Raw genomic sequence first — 13506 nt, forward strand, 5'->3', positions numbered from 1 at the left:
CAACCACCACCTTGATCAGTCAGTTGCCATTAACACGGAGGCAAGACCCGTCACCAGCAAAAAAATTACAACTCACTGAAGACTGAGATGATCAATAGTACTTTTTAGTAATATAGTATATTTTAAAATTAATGTATGTTGTTTCACATATACATTCATTAAAATGTACAATGTATGTACATTGTTTTTCTAGACATAATGCTGTTGCTCACTTAATAGACCATAGAATAGTGTAGACATAACTTATATATGCACTGGGAAACCAAAAAATTTGTGTGACTTGCTTTGTTATGATATTATTACTGTAGCAGTCTGGAACTGAATCTGCAATATCTCCGGGTTATGTATGCCTGTTGTGCCTAATAGAAAATTGGTTGTAGCTATACAAATATTAGACAAAGTAGATTTTAAAGCCAAGTATTGTAAGAGATAAAATGCATTCGTGAAAAGGATCAATTCAGTGCTATCTTAAAAAAGATAGTATTGAAATATATGAAACAAAATGACAGAACTAAAAGGACAAATATACAAATCTACCATCACAACCTGAGATTTTCAACACATTCCTCTCTGTAACTGATAGAACAAGCAGGGAAAAAAATAGAAAGGACATAGAAGCGTTGAACAACACAATGAACAAAATTGACATGATACAAATACAGCACTACAGAGTATATATTATTTTGCTGCAAAAAGAATATTTATTGATTATGTAGTGGGTCGTAAAGCACATTTCAACAATTTTAAAGGACTGAAATTCTATAGAGCATTCCCTATGACCATAGCGGAATTAAGGAAGAAACCAAATGTCCTCTATTATTTCGATATACAACAACAACCACAACCAAAAGCCACAATCACAAATAGGTGGAACTTGGCCAATTTACTTCTCATCTATGTTGACAGAAAATGCTGGGAAAAAACATTGCATAATATGCAATACCCACTCATGACTGATTAAAATAGAAAGGAATTTCCTAAACTTAAGAAGATGCATCTCTAAAAAAATCTACAGAAGTATTATTGTTGAAGTCAGAGGCACAGCAAAGCTACGTGCTATCACCACTCCTATTCAATGTTGCAGTTGAGAACCTAAATAGTGCTGTAAGACTACACTGGCATTAATATTGGAAAGGAAGAATTTAAGTAGTCATGAAGGAATTGTCACAATTGTTAAATGTAGAGAATTCTATATTCTACTTCTAGAATATCCAAAAGAATAAACTGGACCTGGCTCATGCCTGTAATCCTAACACTTTGGGAGGCCAAGGTGGGAAGATCGCTTGAGCTTAGGAGTTTGAAACCAGCCTGGGCAACATAGTGAAACCTTGTTTCTATTAATGCTATTTTAAAATGTAATTAAAAAAAGCTGGGTGTGATAGCTCATGCCTGTAATCCCACCACTTTGGGAGGCCGAGGTGGGTGGATTGCTTGAGGTCAGGAGTTCAAGACCAGCCTGATCAACATGGTGAAACCCTGTCTCTACTAAAAATACAAAAATTAGCCAGGCATGGTGGCGGGCATCTGTAATTCCAGCTATTCAGGAGGCTGAGGCAGAAGAATCGCTTGAACCTGAGAGGCGTAGGTTGCAGTGAGCCAGGATAGTGCCACTGCACTCCAGCCTGGGCGACAGTGTGAGACCCCATCTCAAAAAAGAACATTTCAAAATAAAACAAAATAAATAAATAAGTAAAATGTAATAAAAAAGGATCAACTGAAAAATATTAAAATTAATACATTTTAAAAGACAATTAGGTTTAATAAAAATAAATCAATAGCTTTCCTACATAATAACAATGAGATATGAAAGCTAATGGGGAACTATTCCATTTGCAATAAAATGAAAATAAAGCATGCAGAAGTAACCCTCACAAAAAATGCATAAAGCTTATATTTTATTTTAAAGAGTGTAGTTATTCTAAGAGACATAAATACTTCAAGAGAGATGCATAGATGAAAAGATCAGATTCTGTGATTCTTTGGAAATAAATCAATATATTTAACAAAATTCTAGTAAGTCTCAAAAATATGTCTTTTGGAATGTGTTAAAATTATCTCAGAGTTCATCATGAAGAATATCCAAACAAGTGTAGCTAGAAGATTTTTGTAAAAGAAAGTCGTAAGGAGAGAACTGTCCTAACATATTAAAATACAGTGTGAAATAAGATAGCTCAACATAACAGAATAGTTTTGAAATAGAGTTATAATATTTAAGAAACCACAAGAAGCCCCAAATCTTCTAAATCATTAAATGTAAAACAAAAACTACAAAATCTAGAAAGAAATAACATATAACAAGTAGCTGACTTTTTCTCTTTTTTTTTTGAGACAGGGTTTCACTGTCGCCCAGACTGGAGTGGAGTGGTGCCATCCCAGCTCACTGCAGCCTCTGCCTCCTGGATTGCAGGGGTTCTCTTGCCTCAGCCTGCCGAGTAGCTGGGATTACAGGCGTGTGCCACTATGCTTGGCTAAATTTCGTATTTTTAGTAGAGACAGGATTTTGCCGTGTTGGCTAGGCTGATCGTGAACTCCTGGTCTCAAATGATCCATCCTCCTTGGCCTCCCAAAGTGCTGGAATTACAGGCATTAGCCACTTTGCCTGGCCTTGACAATTAGCTGATTTCTGAAACAAAAAGTAACTTCTAAGAAATAAAGCAGTGGAAAAAAACTCCAAGAAAAATATTTGATTACCTAATAATTAAAACATTATTGCATATCAAAAAACATTATATGCAAAATTAGAAGGCAAACAAACTGGAAATATATTTGCAAAAAATATTATAGACAAAAATCATACCCTAAATGAAGAACACATAATAAGAGGTGTGCCAACACTATATTAGAAAGAGGTCAAAGAAAATAGAATATTTTTTTATAGTGAAATGTTCAAATTTAATTTATATTTTCTTGAGAAATATAAATGGGTTTCAGTTTTGCAAATAAAATTGGCGAAGATTTTTAGGGCAATTCAATGCCCATTGTTAGTGATAATGGGGAGAAACACTAGAAAGATAAAAACATAAATGCTTTTTGTTTCCTTGTGTTGTTCTGATCTGTGTTTTTCCGTATAGAGTGCTATACCTGATTCTATCAGAGATTTTACATGGCCCACCTGTTTTAATATCAACCTGAGTTTGTCTTTATCAAATTGCATTATAAGTGTATACTTTCTTTCTTCCTAGATAGATCAGAAGGGACCATTTATTCTATATCCTCAGTGTGTATGAGTGACACTTCGTAAATATTGATGAATAGATGTGGTTGAGTTGAAAATGCAACACTCTTACTATCCGAGTAAGATAATGGTTAAATGAATTTTGATATATTTACCTGATAGGTTATTGTGCAATACCTTTTTTTTGAGATGGAGTTTCTCTTTTGTTGCCCATGTCGGAGTGCAATGGCATGATCTCAGCTCACCGCAACCTCTGCCTTCTGGGTTCAAGTCATTCTCCTTCCTCAGCCTCCCAAGTAGCTGGGATTACAAGTATGCGCCACCATGCCTAGCTAATTTTGTAGTTTTAGTAGAGACTGGGTTTCCCCATGTTGGTCAGATTGGTCTCAAACTTCCCACATCAGGTGATCCACCTGCCTTGGCCTCCCAAAGTGCTGGGATTACAGGCGTGAGCCACAGCGCCTGGCCATTATGCAATACTTTTAAAGGGATTTAAGAACACTGGACAATATTGGTTTTGCAAAAAAACTCTAAAAAAGAATGATTTGAAATCATTTTTACTGTACTTTGTTGAGTAATTTTCTTTTATTTTCTGTACTCTCCAAATTTCCTTAAATGATTACATATTACTTTTATTGCAGAAGTAAAAAAAAAAATAAAAATAATTGTTTTTAACATAAGTACTCCACAGTCCAGCCAGGCAGGCATGGACTGTGATTATTTTAAACACAACTCACACCCACCTAGTTACTCTCTATCCCTCCATTTATTGTTGGGGGCTTAAGTCACAACCTCTCTGCCCCACATCAGTTCAAGTTGAAGTTTGCCTTATGTCCAAACCTCTGTTGTTTTTAAATAACAGAGTACTGTTCTGGGAAATTATGTGCAAGTTACAGATCTAAGCCCTTCAAGGATAAGTATGCCTATCAGTAGTTAAGCTAAAAAACATTATTTCCTTTGACATCTGCTGTCAGAGAAAGAAAGTTGATTTGTACTTCTCATTCTCCTGCCAAAATTAGTATTTAGGTCAAATGTAAGTCTGGACTATTATCTTTCAGTAACTATTTTTTAGAATTTAGGTAAGAAAGAGACAGCTTACATTGGTCATCTCCTCTCTTTTTTTCCTTGCCATTTAGCCTTTCTAAAAACAGAGAACGGTCGGGTGTGGTGGTTCACGCCTGTAATTCCAGCATATTGGGAGACTGAGGCAGGCGGATCACGAGGTCAAGATATCGAGACCATCCTGGCCAGCGTGGTGAAACCCCATCTCTACTAAAAATACAAAAATTAGCTGGGCATGGTGGTGGGTGCCTGTAGTCCCAGCTAGTTGGGAGGCTGAGGCAGGAGAATCACTTGAACCTGGGAGGCGGAGGTTGCAGTGAGCCGAGATCGTGCCACTGCACTCCAGCCTGTTGACAGAGCAAGACTCCGTCTCAAAAATAACAACAACAACAACAACAACAACAACAACAACAACAGAGAGCATTTGAAAGAATGACAGTTGTTCTATCAAAATTATACCCAGCAATTCTGGTGAGGAGATTTGTTGTGAAACTAAACAAAAATCCACAAACATTTGAGGGTCATGATTTGAAGGCATGCGGATCTGGGAGGTTAAGTAGTGAAGTAGCTACACCATGTTACATGTCAGCTGTTTGGAGAATGTTGTAGAATCCAGTGAAATGATAAACCAACATCTATCAACTTCGAAAGACTGATAAATGTGTGACTCAGTTCCCAGGTTAAAATGTGACACATGACTTCTGATATGTTTACTGATTAAGAAACCAAAATATCTTAATACATGTAGAAGAGTTAATGAAAATATAAGAAACATTTTCATGGACTGAGTGAACTTCTCTGCAATTTTGTGTCTTACAATGAAAGTGCTAAAAGGAGAGCATGTTGGCTGAAGAAAGAAAATGTGGAGCACTTTGAATTGGTTGAAAATGTAATATTGCTGGTATTTTACTGTCTGTAATGCTTGGGGATTTTATTTATTTTTATGTAAATTACTATAGGAATCTTTGAGCATGAAGCAATGACATTGTCATAGATCTTTGGGGTGTCACTTTTCTGGCCTGAAACCTCTGGCCAGTGGTGCCTTTGCCTGAGTTTTTCTTGGGCCCACTGGGCTTGTTCCACCCACTCAGCCTGGCAGGTTGTGATTGGCTCATGCTACCAGCCTGGATCCCACCTCTGCCAAGGGAGAGTCAGGTGTGGAGTGGCAAGGAGGGTGTGAGCCAGTGTGGGGTCCAGCCACTGCACAGTCAGACATGCCAGCTGCTGCAGCTGGGTGGGCAGCTCCAGGTGCTGGCACAGGTGCTCACTCTCTGCAAGGCTGTGGCTGGACCAGGTGTACTGCAAATAGCTTCCCCAGGTGGCACTGAGGAACACAGTGGTGCCTGGAAGCCTAAAGATGCCAGGCACTGCAGGACCCCAAAGAGGGAGTCACAGCCCTGGCTTGGGGAACTCCCAGGTCTGGGCTCCCCAAAAGGCTGCAGCTCTTCTTTCCTCTTCATCCACAAAGTGGTGAGCAAGGGGAACATTTCAACCCTGTTTGTGTAACAGCTCTTTAACTCTGCCATTTGGTGGATCCCAAGTTCTTGTCCTGCAACCAGCAAGAATGAGGTATGCAGGTAAGTGAAGGGTGAGCAAGACAAAGAGGAATTTTGTTGAGCAGTAGAACAGCTCAGAGACCTTCTGTGGGTAGCTCCTTTCTGCACCCTGGGTGTCCCCACAAGTATTCAGTCCTCAGCAGAGAGAAAGAGACCCTGGGGTGGGTGGCTACTCTCTGCAGTTGGTTGTCCTGGAGTCTCCCGTGCTCTGGCTGAGCCTGGGGCTTTTATGGGCCTCAGAGTGGGCAAGTGCTGATTGGTCCATGGGCAGCCATGGGCCTGCCCAGGAAAAGCCCCAGGAGTTTCCCCTCTAGTCTGCAGGACTGGCAGCAACCCAGCCCCCAGGCTTCAGGCCTTCCCTGGCTGAAAGGTGGGGCTTCACTGGGGACCTGTCCTCTTCTACCTAGGAACCTGTCTGCCTCCTGCTGCCATTCATCATTCCTGGGCTCTGCCCAGACTTTTCTCCAAGATTGGGGTGAATGCTGACAGCAGGAAGAAGCCAGGCAGCAGGAGCAGGTACTTCTGAGCTTGTGAGGGCTGGTGGGGGCCTTCCCGGGCCCCCAAGAGTGCTGGGATGCATGGGTTTGCAGCCTTAGTTTGGGCAGCTGCAGCTGGGGGAGCAGGAGACCTGGGTCTGGGCAGCTGCAGTGGCACCCAGGGAACTCTTTGTCCCCACTCAGAAAAGGTGGGGCTCCCACTTGTCCCCAGCACCCCCCAGCTCCAGGGAGCATGCAGCTCTGGCCTGCATCCCTGCTGTAGCCAGAGTGATGGCAGTGGCTGCCCCAGATGGCCTACAACTGCCATCAACATCATGAAAAGAGTCTGAGTGTCTCAGGAAGCATCAGCAGCATAGGTGAATGGAATCTCCTCTCATAACTTCTCAGGTAAATAATTAACAAAAACCTGCCTTTAGAAATACCCACCTGAGCTCTGGAAGATAAGAATGAACAAAATATACCACGGGGTTGATTCTAGGATTAGTTTCTACTATTTACAGTTCTGAGGTCTGAAGACATCAGTTTAGAAAACAAGATGAACAGGTATGCTTTAGAAGTTGTTTCTGATGATCTTCTGGGAAATTGGAGGATAGGAAAGGTCAGCCTTTCTCGATTCTGCAGTGGCTATGGAGACAGCATAAGTAATGGTCTCCATTGTGAAGGTTTTTGAGAGATATAACTTATTAAGTTTAGGAAATATTTTTCTATTCTTAGGTTAATGTATGTATGTATATATATGTATGTCTGTATATATGTGTGTGTATATATATAATTTATATAGATATATAATATAGGTATATAATTTATATATATATATATAAAACTTTTTTTGAGGCAGGGTCTCACTCTGTCACCCAGGATGGAGGGCAGTGGTGGGATTAAGGCTCACTGTGGCTTCATTGACCTCCTAGGCTCAAGTGATCCTCCTGCCTCAGCCTCCCATGTAGCTGGGACCACAGGTGCATGGCACCATGCCTGGCTAATTTTTTATATTTTTTGTAGAAATGTGGTCTCACTTTGTTGCCCAGGCTGGTCTCAAACTCCTGGGCTCAAGTGAAGCTCTCAGCTCGGCCTCCCAAAGTGCTGGGATTATAGGCATGAGCCACTGCGCCCAGCCAGGTTACCGCAGTTTAAAAATTAATCATGAATGGGTATTGAATGTCATAAAATATTTTTCCCAGTATGTATTAAGATGATACTATTTTTTTTTTTTACCTCTCATCTGAACATGTAGTGAACATCTTTGCATTCCTGGATAAAATCTACTCCATCATAATGTTGGATTCTTTTAAAACATTGCTTTGATTACTTTGAGTAATATTGTTTAGCCCATGCCATGTAGTGTGCTATTTGTATCTTGTTTACTCAGCATAATGTTTTTAAGATTTGCCCATGTGGTTGTATAGATCAGAAGTTCCTTCTTATTGCTCAGTAGTATTCTGTTCTATGCACAGAATAGAATACATGCACGTGGTATTTATCCATTCTCCTGTTGACGGATACCTGGACTGTTTCCAGTTTTGAGCTATTATGAATAAAGCAAAAATTCTTCTACTAAGCTTTGTGTGGACATATTTTCCTCTCTCTTGGGAAATACCTAGAAGTGGAATTGCTGGGTCATAGGGTAGATATATAATTATATTCTTAAGAGACTGCAAAAGGGTTTCGAAAAGCAATTATAACATTTAACACTCTTACCAGCAATGTAGAGACTTCCAGATCCTTGCCAATATTTAGAATTCTCTGAGTTTTAACATTTTAGCTATTCTGGTGAGTGTATAATGGCCCCATATTATTGTTTTAATTTGTATTTCCCTGATGACTAATGCTGTTGAGTACTTTCTCATGTGCTTATTAGCTATCTGTATATCTTTTTCATGAGGTATGTGTTCAAGACGTTTGCTCATTTAAAATTTTTTTTCCTGAATTGTTTATATATTCAATCTATAAATCTTTTGGAAGATTTATGTGTTGTAAATATTCTCATCTAGTATGTTGCTAGATACATCCAGTCTGTGCATCCATTTTTCTTAACAGCATCTTTGGATGAGCAGAAGGTTTAAATTTTTTTTTTTTTTTTTTTTTTTTTTTGAGACAGAGTCTCGCTTAGTCGCCCAGGCATAATGTTTATCGATTTGTAATTTCATGATAGTGCTTTCTATGTGCTTTCCAGGGAATATTAGCCTACTCCATGGTTGTAAAGATGTCCTCTATGCTTTCTAGTTCTAGCTTTTAGGCTTATGTGTAGGATCCATCTCAAGTTAATTTTTGCATATGGTGTGAGACAGTTGCTTTGTTCTTCTTTTTTTTTTTTTAAACATCACTATTCAGTTTTTCAGCACCATTTGTTGAAGGAGTTTTCCTTTTTATAAGAAAATGCTTCGGCACCTTGGTTATAAACCATTTCACCATGTATTTATAGCTCTGCTATGGGACTGTCTATTCCTGTACTGTTCAATATGGTAGCCACTAGCTACATGTGATTATTTAAATTACGTTTAAATTCATTAAAATTAAGTTAAAAATTCAGTTCTTCAGTCACACTAGCCACATTTCAAGTGCCCAATAGCTTTATGTAACTAATGGTTATCGTGATGGATAGTGTAAGAATAGAACATTTCCATAATCTCAGAAAATTCTATTAAGAAGTGCTGCTCTAGACTGTTCCACTGATTTATTTTCACTGTCTTGATCACAGTAGCTTTACAGTAAGTCTTGAAGTCAGTACATTCAGTCTTCTAACTTTGTTTTTCTTTTTAAGATTTTTATGGCTTTTCTAGGTTCTTTGAATTTTCATGTAAATTTTAGAATCAGTATTCTAAAATTTTGTCATTTCAAAAACAAGCATTTTGTCAATTTCTACAAAAACCCTACTTGGATTTTGGTTGGGATTGCATTGAATTGTATTAATTCGACATTTTTTTTTGGACACAGAGTCTCCCTCTGTCACCAGGCTGGAGTGCAGTGACATGATCTCGGTTCACTGCAACCTCCGCCTCCCGGGTTCAAGTGATTCTCCTGTCTCAGCCTCCCGAGTAGCTGGGACTACAGGTGCATGCCACCATGCCCAACTAATTTTTGTAGTTTTAGTAGAGACAGGGTTTCACCATGTGGGCCAGGATGGTCTCAATCTCTTGACCTCGTGATCCACTCACCTTCGCCTCCCAAAGTGCTGGGATTACAGGCTTGAGTCACCGCGCCCAGCTGACCTCATTTTTTAAAGAAGAGTTTGACCTATAGTTTTATTTTCTTATGCCTAGTTTCTCCAGTTTTGATATTATAGTTATACTGACTTTATAATATGAATTAGTTAACTTGTCATTTATTTTTTATGCTCTGTATAAAATTAATTCAACCATTTACTCAAGAAATAGCTGGTGAATGTGTACTCAGAGCCAGGAACTGTTCTAGGCCTTGGCACTGTAATTGTAAACAAAACAATAGTCCTGCTTCCTTAGAGTTTACGTTCTTATAGAGGAGACACCCAATAAACAAATAGATATAGAATATAATTTAGAGATAAGCAGTATGGGAAAACAGGAAGCAAGAAAAGGAAATGGGAAGAGGCTGGAGGCAGTACTTCAGATACATTGGGCAGGCACGTGTAAGGAGAGTCCTAAGTGAAGTGAGCAAGAGCCACGTAGAGTCCAGGGGAAGAGGAACCCACCCAGAGGAAATCACGATGTAAAGGCTCTCCGGTGAAAAGGTGGCTGGGGTGTTGGCCTGGAGAAAGGATGGTAGCCGGGGCAGGCCATGCAGAAATTTATGAGCTGATGGGAAACCGTTGACGGGTTTGAGCTGGACAGCTGCATGATTTAACACATATTAGAAGGACTAGCCTGACTATACTGTGGAGGATAGACGGAGGGTGGCAAAATTCGAAGTAGTAAGGCCAGATAAGAGACTATGGTGACAACATAGGTGAGAAATTATTGTGGCTTGGATTAGGGAAGTGGCAATGTAATTGGTAAAAAAGCAATAGAAATTATTTCATGGGAGGGCCAACAGGAATTGCTGGTGGGTTAGATGAGGGGTTTGAGAGAAGGATCTCCTCATGCAGTTTCCCTGAGTCCTGGGTCAGGTATGCGCGCAGCTTCGTGATGAGAAGAGACAACGTTTTCAGCAGGTTACTCACACTTTTGAGGTTGGAGGCAGTGAGAAACAGAAGGGCTTCTGTTTTTTTTTTTCCCTCTTGGGTTTAGTTTATCCTTGTAAGATTCAATTGTCTTAGTTCTCTCTTGCTTTATATCTGGCTTCCATTCCTGATTCAGATCCACCGTCAGATGCTAAAGCTTCCATATTTATTCACCAGTTCCACAACAGCATCGGGCTTACCCCTATACTAAATCCTTATTCCATAGCATTCATAGTGGCTCTCCTTTCCAGATCAAAGCCCTAACGGATACAAGTTTGATATGTCAATTAGCCCACTGAATAGAGATGTGCATTAGATAATCGAATACATAAGAAGATGTTTCAGCTGTATCCATGAATTATGAATACCTAGTGTTTTGTTATTATTCTACAGTTAGTAATTTTTAAACTATTATCTTCTAGTTCTATTGTATTGTGGTGACAGAATGTGGAATATTAGTTCTTTGGCATTTATTGAGATACTGTTTGCATCCTGAATGTAATCTTTTTTCTTTTTTGCAAATGTTTCTTGAACTAGGGAAGAATGCATATTCTCTGTATGTTGGGTACAAGGTTTGATGGGTATCTAGACAGTAGGTGGTATGTGTACCCTTAATAACTCTTAATAACCAAGGAAATAGAATTTTAGATGAGCATTGTTAGAGATTGAGAAGGCCATTAAATCTTTGTAAAAGATACAAGCCACCAAAGAGTCCTAACCATCATTAACTTATAGGTACATAATAATATAGACTCAAAATATGTGACTTATTGAATTAGAAATACAAAAAATTTTACTTATAAACTTTACAAAAATTAGTAATAGTAATTAACAAACCAAATTATAAGTATTGTACTATATATAGTGTATATATGATATATATATAAATATGATTTGGTTTGTTAATTATTATTATATATAAATACATATATATAAATGTTGCTATACCAATGAAACAGATAATTCCTATAACAACAAATTTGAATGACATATTTATTTTATGTATTTATTTATTTTTGAGCCAGAGTCTTGCCTTGTCGCCCAGGCTGGAGTTCAGTGGCACAGTCTCGGCTCACTGCAACCTCTGCCTCTCGGGTTCAAGCGATTCTCCTGCCTCAGCCTCCTGAGTAGCTGAGATTACAGGTGCACACCATCATGCTCAGCTAATTTTTGTATTTTTGGTAGAGATGGGGTTTCGCCGTGTTGGCCAGGCTGGTCTCGCCTGACCTCAGGTGACCCACCTGCTTCGGGCTCCCAAAGTGCTGGGATTACAGGCATGAGCCACGGCGCCTGGCACTTACATATCAACTTTTTGAAAAAAAAATTTTAGGGTAGAAAATCAGTTTTCTTAGGTCAATCTGATGGAAGTTTAATCTAAAAAAATCGACTGGGCAATATTTTTAAACATACAATTATAATAAAAGTACACTTTATAAATACATATATATGAAAAATATAGATTCACTTATTTTAGAAGCTAGGTCTTTCAAGTGCTGTAAGCTGCCAACATTCTCATTCATGTTAAATACTTACAGGTTTCAAGAGGTTTGTTCTAGCAAACAAACAAACAAAAAAGTAGGTCGACCATGGTGGCTCATGCCTGTAATCCCAACACTTTGGGAGGCCGAGGTGGGCAGATGGCTTGAGGTCAGGAGTTCGAGACCAGCCTGGTCAACATGGTGAAACCCTGTCTCTACTGCAAATACAAAATAATTAGCTGGGCGTGGTGATGGGCGCTTGTAATCCCAGCTACTCGGGAGGCCGAGGCAGGAGAATTGCTTGAACCCAGGAGGTAGAGGTTGCAGTGGGCGGAGATCACGCCACTGCACTCCAGCTTGGGCAACAGAAAACTGTTCTTCTCAAACCTGCCTTTTTATGGTTTCTAATCTTTCATCCTTGATTCATATATTTGAATCTTTCTTTATCAATTTGGACCTTTAAAAGTACTTATGTTGTGGCTTTTTTAGAGGGCAGTACTATTTCAAGTTCCATTGGCTCATTCCATCTGTGGATTTTCTTTCCTAGTGATAGAGTTCCTCATATATTTTATACTTTCTTGATGATGGGCTCCTATTTTAACTGTAATTTTGTATTTTTAAAGGTTCCAAATAGGGTCTGAGTTAGGAAAGAATCTCTATGATGTGGTTTCTAAATGGTCTCTGCCCTGACTACAGAGTTTGTTGATTGGGAGACAAATTTCTGGCTTAATTTCTCAATGGAGCTTGGGGGTTCTGAAGCATTTGGATGACGTGAATTTGTGTTCTGCACTGTCATGAGCCATGAGTCAGGATTCAGGATCTGTGGTTCACACCACTTCCTCCATCAAGCAACTTATTGCCTGCTAGGACTCTGTGCCAGCAGAGGAGGTTTTTACTCATGAAGAGGTCAGCACTTCCCCAATTTTAGGTTCAATGCCAAGAGTTCATTTTCAGTTCCTTGCTCTACAAGAAGACTGAGAGCTCAAGTCTTGACACAGAAGAAAACCCATGTCCTTAAAGTGTTTAACTAATTCTCACTAATCACTGTAGCTGTAGGTTTTCTTTTTATTTCTAGCTTCTTAGCTTCACTGTATATTACATTAAAAACAATATATATATATATTTTTGAGATGGAGTCTTGATCTGTCGCCCAGGCTGGAGTGCAGTGGCATGATCTTGGCTCACTGCAGCCTCTGCCTCCTGGGTTCCAGTGATTCTCCTCCCTCAGTCTCCTGAGTAGCTGTGATTACAGGTGCCTGCCACTAAGCCTGGCTAATTTTTATATTTTTAGTAGAGACAGGGTTTTACCATGTTGGCCACGCTGGTCTTGAACTCCTGACCTCAGGCAATCCACCTGCCTTGGCCTCCCAAAGTGTGCTAGGATTATAGGCTTGAGCCACCACGCCCGGCCTCCCTTTTTTTTTTTTTTTTTTTGGAGACAGAGTCTTGCACTGTCGCCCAGGCTGGAGTGCAATGGCACAATCTTGGCTCACTGCAACCTCCACCTCCTGGGTTCATGTGATTCTCCTGTCTTAGCCTCCTAAGTAGCTTGGATTACAGGCACACACCACCACACCCAGCTAATTTTTTGTATTTTTAGTAG

The sequence above is a fragment of the Macaca mulatta genome, chromosome 3, assembly GCF_049350105.2.
Source record: "Macaca mulatta isolate MMU2019108-1 chromosome 3, T2T-MMU8v2.0, whole genome shotgun sequence".
Classification (NCBI taxonomy): domain Eukaryota; kingdom Metazoa; phylum Chordata; class Mammalia; order Primates; family Cercopithecidae; genus Macaca; species Macaca mulatta.